This window comes from Beta vulgaris, chromosome 7 (genome assembly GCF_026745355.1).
Source record: "Beta vulgaris subsp. vulgaris cultivar EL10 chromosome 7, EL10.2, whole genome shotgun sequence".
Classification (NCBI taxonomy): Eukaryota; Viridiplantae; Streptophyta; class Magnoliopsida; order Caryophyllales; family Amaranthaceae; genus Beta; species Beta vulgaris.
Window position 1 is genome coordinate 22,030,417 of NC_079208.1, and position 12,500 is coordinate 22,042,916.

The window sequence follows — 12,500 nt, forward strand, 5'->3', positions numbered from 1 at the left end:
CAGTCTTATACATATGCGAGGAAGGTAATCAAAAAAGAAAGAAGAACTCATCTTCTTTCTTTTATCAGTTAGGGGCCATGCGAGATGAAAGTCTCATGCACGGTTTTGAATGAGAGAAAGAAGTGACTGGACGAAACCAAGAAATAACCCCTCACGTGCGAAATTATAGAAGATCCCCTTTAAGATCAAAGAATTGTATCGAATTGAGTATGATTGTATGTGTGATAACATCTACTATACCAGAAATATCAATGATTCCGATTACTACAATTTCTCAGGATACCCTTTTTTAGCTTATAGAGTCTATTTCTTAGTTCAAGATACCTGCTCATTATGAGAAGGGGTCATTCGAGCGTATCTAAATAGATACTATGTTTACATATGGATCCCCGCGTCGTTCCATTCCATCTAGGATGAGGCATAGGCGAAATCGGACCTGCTGTTTTACATTTTACGTATAAGGTATCCTCTGGATAATTCAAATCGAAGCAATTGGATGTCCAACCCGGGCCCATATGACCGATCAATATAAATACTCCAGCAATCCACCTTTCTTATACACTCCATACATCAAATTAGATATCATATTCGTGGAATACGAATCACTTTCAAGATGCCTTGGTGGTGAAATGGTAGATACGCGAGACTCAAAATCTCGTACTACACAACGTGGAGGTTCGAGTCCTCTTCAAGGCGTAATATTGAGAATACTCATTGAATGAGCAATTCAAGATCTCAGATCGAATCAATATTGATATACCGATTCGATCCGAGATCTTGGAATTGTAATAAGTTCGGCAGCGGATCACGAAATCTTAGTGATCTTCTCTATCTAATTTCATTTCATCCGGGAAAAGCCATCTTTTTCTCAACAATGTATTTATCATTTGATCCAATAGTCTTTTGTTAGATAGGAACAAATTTGATAAATACTGATAACTCTTGTATAGAGTATTAAAAGGGAAAGATCCATTCGGTAATGAACTATTGGTTTTAAGCCATCTTTGGCGATTAATCAACAATTCAACATGCTTTTCTTGCGCATTCGTGATAAGCCAGCGTTGAAATATAGATATAGTAGTATTCCTTTGGGGAGTAAGAAGCCCCTTTGATATCTCTTCATCTACAAAGGATTCTCGTGAAAACACATAAACAAAGAGAAATCTATGATCAAAGATAGAACAAGATCCATTTTGCATCATATATAAGGGATTCCCTTAGTTCGGGCCGAAAAAACATTGTCACTCGATCATTATGACTGCAATCTTTTTTTTGTCCATGAGGATCCCACCAGAGCACCTTCTACTTTTAATAGGTTATGAACAAGATAAGAATAATTCTCAAGGAGTCCATAAAAAGTGATCCCATTTTTTTTATCGGATCCGGGTAGAGACCAAAGATCTTGGGCGACCGATCTGGCAGAAAAACTCAAAAGATAAAGAAGTATCGTTAATTTCTTCATGAAAGTTCCAAGTTCGAAGTACCATTTGTACAAATAAGAATCCCCTTCCTTACATGATTTCTTCCTTATATAGGTAGAGATAGGATCTATACAACAATTACTTAGAAGTATATTTTTTGCAACAACCCTTCCTATCTGATAGAAAAAGAGCCCATTATCCTGAATCGATCTTACCCAGGCTAGCAAATCTCAAGTTTGTCTCTGAAGAGCGGATCGAATTGTATTACTGTCTGTAATGGATTTCTTTTGTGTAATACTAATTGGTAGGGCCTCATTGATAACTGCTACAAGATCTCGTACATTAGAACCCATGGTTATGGACCTAATAGTATGGAACATCTTATTTTCCAAGTGAAATCCCTTAGTACATGAAAGAGTGAAAAAGTGTTTTCGTTGTTGTGGAATACGAAGCTTTCGTATCTTAATGCATGTATTTAATTGATTCAGAGCTATTAGAGCGGGATCCACTTTTTGAGGAATATGAATCGAAGTAATAACAAGAATATTTCTAGTACACCCTCTTTCACAATCCCTGGAGAGATAGTTCACTAACAGACCGAGGGATAAGTAATTTGACTCATTCACATCTAAATCATGAATGTATAGAATCCATCCCTTTCAATTCAATTGCTTTTATAGTGTAATTGTAAAGAATCCTTGTCTTGTTTTCCACATCCTTATTTCCCATAAAAACACATAATTTAATTTGCGCTGCCATTTCCTCTTGTTTTTGATCTCGTACCATATAACGTATAATAGAAATAATTGGTATCCGAAAGTATGCCGTAAATTAAAAAAATACTGCTCAGAAATGCTCAGTTAAGAAGGAAGGGGCACGCTATTCATTTTGTTAAAAAAAGATCATCTCGATTATGTTATAGTCAATATTAATTTGACTAAGCTTAGGAATTTTGTGTACAAACACAAGTAGTCTTTAATTATCATATATACATCGTATCATAAATTAGATATGTATTACTTTTCTTTTAGACATTAAGTAAATTAAAAACGAGGATTTTCAATGCGAGATTTCAAAACATATCTTTCCGTGGCACCGGTACTAAGTACTTTCTGGTTTGGGTCTTTACCTGGTCTATTAATAAAAATAAATCGGTTTTTCCAAGATGCATTGACATTCCCCTTTTTTTTATTCTAGTTATTGATACGGGATGGGGTTAAGGAAGATTAGAGATACAATCAACTATCTGTGACTAATCCCTCCCTTTTTTTTTGAGAAAAAAAAATAGGGAGGGGTTAGTAAAGAAGAAAAGTGGATTCAACCTCATCAAAACTTAGGTTAAGGTATTTGTTTATATATATTTATTTATTATATATAATAATATGAATTTAATATAGAAAATCATTTTGTATTAAAAAAATAGTAAATAATATATAATGAAAATTGTTTCGTCCCATTACTGAAAGGCTAATCGAGAGACGTTCGAGTCGATCTATTTCTTTATCTCTCCATGAATTGTATGTTTGTAACAATAGGGACAAAATTTTCGCAATTCCAATCGACTAGGCGTATTGTGGCGATTCTTTTGAGTAATATATCTGGAAACGCCCCGTGATCTCTTATTAACACTCTTTCGAACACAACTAGTACATTCCAAAATAACTTTTACTCGGACATCTTTACCCTTAGCCATGAACCTCCTGTGGATATTTGATTCAAGCAACTTTTCTATTTTTCTTGAATAAAAAAATAGAAAACTTGCAAAAATAGAAATACAATTCAAAATTTTTTGTTGAAATTAATAGAGTAATAATAATGTATTAAGTAAAGAAATACTAAGTAATCAAATTAAAAAGGTTTCTGATTAGATTTCTAATCACAATATTTCATTTAAGTATCCTGTATAATACTCTTACCTTAGACCCACATTTTTTTTTCATGAAAGAACCAAGTCGACTACTAGAACTGCGAGTTTTAGAACCAAAAATAAATAAAATAATAGACTTATTCCTTATGTAGTTGATAATTGAATTGAATCTAAATTTGATTGTCATGTCGTAAGATAATATAAAAATTGGGAACTTTTTTTCAATGGATTTGTTGATTTTTTTTATTTATTTATCGTATTTTATCAAACAAATTTCTACTCTATACTTCCAGAGAATAAACTCCGGGCAACTTGATTTAAATCATTTCGAGATATCTGTTGCAATCTTCTTTTTTTATGATCTCGTTGTAAATCATATAGATACAATTCAGATTTAATACAGCGATTTGTTCAAGTATTTTACGATTAAGAAGCAACTGTCTCTTGTACAGATCGTGTATAAATTTGCTATAATTATAGTATACCCCCTTTTCGCGAATTACTGCGTTTATCCGAGTGATCCACAAACGACGAAAATCTCTCTTTTGCCTATCTCTATCCCGATGAGCCGAAACCAAAGCTCTTATTTTTTGTTGTGCAATAGTTCGAGTAAGTCTTAAATGGGCCCCTCGAAAGCTTGATCCAAATAACGTTTTATTTTTCTTCGTCTTCGAGCTATATATCCTCGTTTAACTCTAGTTATTGAATAAATGAAACTTTGATGAATAACTAATTGATTTTATTTCTCTGAGTTATTCTTTGTCCACCGGTCTATTGATAACAAAATGGATTTTTCCAATGTATAAAATAAAAAATCCAATGGCTTTTGCTACTATACACTTCCCAACCAATATTTTTTGTCTTTTTTTTTTTTTTAACATTTCTCTTTGAAATAGGATAAATTAAACATATATATTAAAGAAATAGTAGGTTCCTTCGTTTGTATGGTTACTTTTTAAACGGTGAGGTCCTCTCTATACATCAGAGCCCCTTATTTCATTTCCATAATCTTATTGATAACTTGTACATTTCAAACTTGTTGGCTCTACCCATGACTTATATCCACTAATAGGTCTTTCACAATGAGATCCACCTGTACAGTAACGGTATTTAATTTTGAAGGTTAGCTGGATAGCTGACCCTATTAGTCTGTTCTTGGAAGAATGGGAGCATAACTATTTCGCTCTTAAAAGAAGATTCTCTACTAAATGGATAACGTTCACTACCAATGGGAATTTTTTTCGTATCTTAAACCCGATTTATACCAATAGAGACCATAAATTTCATATCCAATAAATGAATAGATCTTTTTCATTTTATTCATTTTAGATAGTGACTGGAGTTTTATACTATTCACCAGTACCGATCACTGATACTAGAAAATTTGTCTTCTTTCATTTGTTATTGTTCCAATTTATAATCTGTACAAGTTACACATACACCCTAGTACATGTTCCTTGGCGCTGAGGTCAATCCCGGAGCGCAGGGGATTTTGTCACCTTTCTGATTTGTTGTCTTGTGTTTCTAATAAGTTGTCTAATAGTTAGCATGCTGAATCGTATACATAATGGGCTGGTTTAGGTCAATCCTAACTGAATGTATTTCTAGTTAATAGAATAGTAAACCTAGAATGGTAAACCTAGTAACTAGATAAAATTTCAAATCATTAGCTATTTCTATTCGACTGCTACAAGATCAATAAATCCATGAGCTTGGGCTTCTGTTGCTGACATAAAAACATCTCTTTCCATATCTTCGGATACAACCCATAAGGGTTTTCCCGTTCGTTGACCATAAACCATTGTGAGGGTTTCGCGAAATTTTAAAAGTTCTTCCGCTTTCAGGAGAAATTCTCGCATTTGGGCCACATAAAAGAGCTCGTGGGTTGATGAATCATTACCCTGATAATATATCCTAAAAAAAGTTCTTCTATCTCGCACAAAGAGGCGAAGAGAAAAAATACGGAATAACAATAAATAAGATAGTATTGAACAACCGTACGCGCATCTTTTTCGCATTGCATACGGCTCTACAATGGAATTTACTTTAATTTTCCGTTGAAAAAAAAAGAGAAAATATAGGATCTCATACTACTCTTTCGATACATAATCGGATGTTTTGAAAAAAAAAATATCGAGCAAAATTTTCTCATATCCAATTCAAAGTGCCATGCTATTATTACTTAAGATTAATATTTCATATGGTGAAGGCATAGTCTTCTTTTTTCTCTCAAATAAAAAACTCATTGGCGCCAAGCGTGAAGGAATGCTAAATGTTTTATAATTTCTCCTCCGACCTGGATAAAAGATCCCATTGAAGCAGCCAACCCCATACATATTGTATGTACATCTGGTCGCACAAATTGCATGGTATCATAAATAGCTACTCCGGGTATTACCCAACTGCCAGGAGAATTTATAAACAAATACAAATACTTGGTATCGTCCTTGATACTAAGATATACCGTAAGAACAATAAGCTGATTTAAGATCTCACTATTGACTTCTTGGCCTAAGAAAAGTAATCTTTCTCAATAAAGTCGGTTGATTAGGGTAAAATTGTATCACTTAGGAACCATACATGCACCTTTTAATGCATACGGTTAAAACAAAATTCTGAAAAAAATTCAATGTGTAGATTTTATATCTTTTTTTTTACCGAGGTTTTTTCAACTTGTAATGAATAATGAAGGGTCTTCTTTTCTATTTTTGAAGAAAGATTACTTTTTGTTCCTTCCCCGAAATCACCCATATAATAATAGAACAAAATTTTACTAAAATCGAAAAAAAAGTCGAATTACTAAACCTATTGAACTTAGTTTTCATTGAAGTATCATATCATTGAGATCCAATCAAAATCACGATGTCTTTTGCTTGTTCTTGAATGGGTCTCTTTATTTTTTTTAGGTTTATGCTCTACTCCGGGTAAAGATCTGCCCGATTTTGAATACCACTTGTTTTTGTTCTTAAAATTTCCCCTTTTTTTTATTTATTTCATATCAATTCTTTCGTCAATTTCAATATTCAACATATTATATTCATTATTTTAATTGAGTGATTTAGGTTAAGATCGCTCTTTTTCTATTTTGAATTTCAAATTGGAAATATAAGAGTTTAAAGTAAATAAACTATATAATCCAAGTAGTAATTTGCAATATATTCTCAATTGGGATTGGGGTTTTTATAAGCGAAGCCTAGATGCTTCATTTTTTGGGTCCAACTGAGCCAACAATAAATTATTCTAATTGATAATATTAATCTAAATCCCCCTAACACTAAAAAATGGATCTAATTGCATTTCATGCTCCAAATTTTGGATGATTCAGTCAATCTTTCTTGGGCGAAAGGGGGGATATCTCAACCGGGAGAGAGAACGGGAAATCCCAGATGAGCCAATATATCTGACAAGTCGTACTATACGTCAACCCAAGATGCATCTTCCTCTCCATGACTTTGAAAGGAAACTTTTGGAACACCAATAGGGATTAAATAAAAGAAAAAATAAATCATTTATTAATTGAGGGAAGAGAAATAGTAATTAACTGCTACATGTATGGATTATTGAAAATAATAATAATAATCCATGTATTTGGACATTTTCCTTCAACTCCATAATTTTGTATTCAGTTATTTTTAACATAACATGACTGGTTGAAGGTAATTCTACGAAATGAAAATGGATTGTGGAAGTGTGTGACTTAAACTAGTGATTAGGTTGTGCAGGTATATGTCCTTTTCTGCGACATTGAAATTCATAATGAAATGTGGATTTTGTCAAACCGCCGAATAACTAAGTCCAATACCGAGGATAGGCTGGTTCGTTTCAAGAGTATCTATTCTATGATTAACCCTGAATCATGTCATACATGAACAGGCTCCTTAAGATCCAATCGAATGTGTGAAATTGCATGATATAATCAATATTTTTTTATTTGAATAGTATTGAAATAAATTCATTTCTTCTGCATTGACCTGATCTATGATACTATCGGAGTGAAAGAAGGGATCTAAAGAACAATAGAGACTAAACTATATTAGTAAAAAGTAAACCCTTTATTTGTAATATATGTAATTCTATATTTAAGAAAAAGTCAAAATCTCCAAATATTTTGGAGAGAAACACCAATCACAAGGTATGAGACGAGCCAAAAAGCATTTGATGATGATCAATTTTGTAAGCCTACTTGGGTGTTGAGCATTTATTTGTAAGAGCAAAATTCCGTTCCATGGATAATTACAACTTCGGAAAGGAAGATTTAAGAAATGATTTCTTATGATTCTTGCTCGAGCCGGATGAGGAAAAATTATAATGTCCGGTTCCTTTGGGGGATGACTCGAATCTATAAAAAATCACCTATCCTAATAACAAAAAAACCTGACTTGAATGATCCTGTATTAAGGGCTAAATTAGCAAAAGGTATAGGGCATAATTATTATGGGGAGCCCGCGTGGCCTAATGCTCTTTTATAAATTTTTCCTGTAGTAACTTTAGGTACTATTGCGTGTAACGTAGGCTTAGCGCTTTTAGAACCATCAATGATTGGTGAGCCGGCAGATCCGTTTGCAACTCATGTGGAAATATTACTTGAATAGTATTTTTTTCCTGTATTTCAAATACTTCGTACACTACCAAATAAGTTATTAGGCGTTCTTTTAATGATTTCAGTCCCTGCGGGATTACTAACAGTTCCTTTTTAAGAGAATGTTAATAAATCCCAAAATCCATTTCGTCAGTAGCTACTACTATCTTTTTGGTTGGTACCGTTGTGGCCCTTTAGTTAGGTATTTGAGCAATATTACCCATTGAAAAATCCCTCACTGTAGGTCTTTTTTAAATTGAATCAATTATGAAATAACATGACGTGTGTATCTAGGGAATAGTCGCTTCAAAGTGAATTGTCCCTAGTTACATCTATTCAATTAAATTATTTCATCTTTTATTTTTTAAATCAATTACAAAATGCTTTTCTAAAGTGCCAAATATTTGTTTTACGTCTTCTATGCGAAAATGCTCCACGTCAATAAGATCTTCATGACTATTATTCAAAAGTTCCAATAATGTGTGTATATTGGATTTTTTTTAGGCAATTGTAGATCCTAGATGGAAATTTTAATTGGTCAATAAAAATAGATTTCCATGCTATTTTTTTTTTTTGTTGTTCCTTAGTTCAGCCAATTTCTTGTGAAACGTAAAAAGGGTAAAGCAACTTTGTGTTGATTGTCCTCTAAATGTAAGTTTTCTTCTTCTGTATGTAGAAAAAGAATATATAAATCAATTAAATTCAGGGAGGCTTCATAAAGTGCTTCTTTCGGTGTAAAACTGCCATTTGTCCATATTTCGAGAAAAAGTATCTCTTGTTTTTTATTCCCATTTCCATAAGAATGAATACTATGATTCACGTTTTGAACAGGCATGAATAAAGCATCTATAGGATAACTTCCGTCTTGAAAGTTATTTGACGCTTTATATGATATCCGCGATTTCTCTCGAGTTGTAATTCAATACACAAATCAATTGGTTCCGTCAAGCTAGCTATTGATGTGTATTGTCAAATATTTCTACATAAGGTGGCAAGATGATATCTTGAGCAGTTACACACTCGGGGCCCCTAACGAAAATAGACGCCTCACAAGATCCATATAGATTACTTCTTAATACTATTTCTTTCAAATTTATTAAAGTTTTGTGTACTTATTCTTGAAAACCTAATATGGTCGAGTATTCGTGTGGTATTTTCTCAGATTTTGCATGTGTGATACATGTTCCTTCTATTTCTCCAAGCAACGCTCTTCGCATCGCAATGGCTATTGTATCACCTTGACCTTTCATAAGTGGAGAGAGAATAAAGCGCCCATAATAAAGGTATTTACTATATGTTCTTGATTCAACACACTTCCACTGAAGTGTCCGAGTAGATACTCTTATTTTCTCTCGAACCATAGTAATATTTTACAAAATTGATCATATCATTGAATCATTTATTTCTTTTGAAATCTCTTCAATTCTTATTTCTACACGCGTCTTTTTTAGGAGGTCTACAACCATTATGTTGCATTTACGTCTCGTACGGAACTTAATAGCATACCACTTCTACGAATAGCCCATAATGCTGCATCCCTTCCAATACCAGGACCTTTTATCATGACTTCTGCCCGTGGCATACCTTGCTCCACCACTGTACGAATAGCATTTCCCGCGGCGGAAGCCTAAGAAAAACACTCGACCTCTTACAGCTGTAACAGTCACAATGGTATATTGAAACTTGCTTGGACATGAATAATACCCTTTGGTATTTTACGTGCACTTTTACGCGAACTAATACTTCAATTTCTACGTGAACTAATTTTTCGTAGGTTTTGCCATATTTTATTCTCTCATAAATATGAGTCAAAGATATATGTATATATCCATTTCATGTCAAAACAACGCCTTTCATTTTTTACATTAATTTAATCTTTTAGCACTTCTTTTCTTTTAGAAAATTCCTTTTAGTTTTTCGTATAGTAGAATGATTAGCCTTGTCGTTGTTTATGTTTTAGGTTAGAACAAATTACTATAACTTGTCCTCGTCTGCGGATCAGTCGACATTTTTCACAAATTTTACGAACGGAAACCCTTATTTTCATATCTGTTATTTCGTGTTTTAATTTTTAATTTATTTATTGGAAGAAAAAAAGTTTATTGATATTTTGAATCTCGAATTGTATTCATGGAGAAAGGAGTATTGAAGTTGAAAAACTGCCTAATCGTTCGAATCCTTGTTGCGGAGTCTATAAATTATACGACCTCTGGTTGAATCATAACGGCTTACTTCAATCTTAACTCTATCTCCCGGGAGGACTCGTATAAAACTACGTCGTATCCTTCCTGAAACATAACCTAGAATCAGATCTTCATTATCTAAACGAACCTAGAACCTATCATTAGGAAGTGATTCAGTAATTAAACCTTCATGAATCCATTTTTATTCTTTCATTCTAGGCAAAACCCCCTTAAAGTATCAAATAATAGAGTGATATTAGACAAGCCGCCCTTTATCTTTTTATTGTTCACAACTAGGAAATTTTGGATCCAACTCGCATATTATAGGGATTACCATATATAACATAAAATTCCTCCGCCAATTCCTTCTAGTTGAGGCTCCCAATCCGTCATTATACCTCGAAGGGTAGAAAGAATTGCAATCCCCATTCCACCTAAAATTCTAGGAATTCGTTGATAGTTAGAATAGATTTCTAGATCAGGCCGACTGACCCTTTTTAAATGGAACGTATTTCTATATGGACCTTTCTTAGTTCTTCTATATTGTAGAGTTAAAACTAAAAATTATTAGTTTCTATGTTGATATTTTCTCGCATTTTCGATAAAGCTTTCCCGTAAAAGTATTTTAACAATGTTTTTGGTGATGTTAGTAGATATTATTCGAACCGTTCCCTTTCTATTCATGTTAGCATTTCATATAAAGGTTATTATATCGGCAATAGTGTCCTTAACCATGATGAACTAAAATATGTGGTGTCCCAAAAATTTGATACAATCAACATGTCTTTTTATTAGTTTATTATTAATCAATAATGAAAAAGGAAAGGTATAATACCTTATTTCTCATTCAATCCTTTTCATTTTCCTTTTCCTTGTTGCTGGATATCTCATTCGTACACATCTTCTCTTTATTTTCCGAGCCTCTAGTGAGTTACAAAGAAAGGTCGAAAAGGTCTTATTTTGGATGATTCTATCATACATGATTTAGTTGCAAAAACTTCTGGATAGGTATCCTACATGGGAACCGATTTCTTCTAGTTAAAGAATCTCTTTTTGGTTGCTTCGGAACAATTAGGAGCTTCCCTAGAAGAAATATGGGGTTCTCCTTCTGGCGACAACATGCTAGTGGGTGGCAGTTCCATTTATGGGTTCAAATCAATACGTTATAATAAAAAAGATTTGAATGTTAATCTCATCGATCTTATGGAGCCCATCGATCTCATAAGTATCATACCAAATCCCATCAATCGAATAACTTTTTCGAGAAATAGGAGACATCTAAGTCATACAAGTCAAGAGATCTATTCATGGATAAGAAAAAGAAAAGGGTAAACGGCGATTAGATTGATGATAAAATAGAATCCTGGGTCACGAGTAGTGATTCGATTGAGTCTGACTACTAGTGATCATTTAACAATGAATGACTCTGGTTATCAAATGATTGAACAACCGAGAGCAATTTACTTACGATACTTAGTTGACATTCATAAAAAGTATCTAATGAATCATGAGTTTAATACATCTTGATTAGCAGAAACACAAGTATTCCTTGGTCATTCTCTGACAATCATTTATTCACAAACCTTGTGTGAGGCTAATAGTTTTCATTTCCCGTCTCATGGAAAACCTTTTTCGCTCCGCTTAGCCCTATCCCCCTCTAGAGGTATTTTAGTGATAGGTTCTATAGGAATTGGACGATTATATTTGGTCAAATACCTAGCGACAAACTCCTATGTTCCTTTTATTACGGTATTTCTGAACAAGTTCCTCGATAACAAGCCTGAAGGTTCTCTTATTGATGCTAGAGACGATATCGATCGTGACGTTGATATGGAGTTGTAGCTGCTAATTAGGATGAATACGCTAACTATGGATATGATGCCGGAAATAGACCAATTTTCTATCACCCTTCAATTCGAATTAGCAAAAGCAATGTCTCCTTGCATAATATGGATTCCAAACATTCATGATCTGGATGTGAATGAGTCGAATTACTTATCCCTCGGTCTATTAGTGAACTATCTCTCCAGGGATTGTGAAAGAGGGTCTACTAGAAATATTCTTGTTATTGCTTCGACTCATATTCCTCAAAAAGTGGATCCCGCTCTAATAGCTCCGAATCAATTAAGATACGAAGGCTTTGTATTCCACAACAATGAAAGCACTTTTTTACTCTTTCATATACTAGGGGATTTCACTTGGAAAAGAAAATGTTCCATACTATCAGGTCCATAACCATGGGTTCCAATGTACGAGATCTTGTAGCACTTATCAATGAGGCCCTATCAATTAGTATTACACAGAAGAAATCCATTATAGACAGTAATACAATTCGATCCGCTCTTCATAGACAAACTTGGGATTTGCGAGCCCAGGTAAGATCGGTTCAGGATCATGGGCTCTTTTTCTATCAGATAGGAAGGGCTGTTGCACAAAATTACTTCTAAGTA

General features: G+C 33.6%; 1 pseudogene; it reads right to left on the reverse strand.

Annotated features, from left to right (window-relative positions):
• Positions 1-8,217: 8,217 nt before the first annotated feature.
• LOC130589498 (DNA-directed RNA polymerase subunit alpha-like) lies at positions 8,218-9,243 on the reverse strand (annotated as a pseudogene).
• Positions 9,244-12,500: the final 3,257 nt, after the last annotated feature.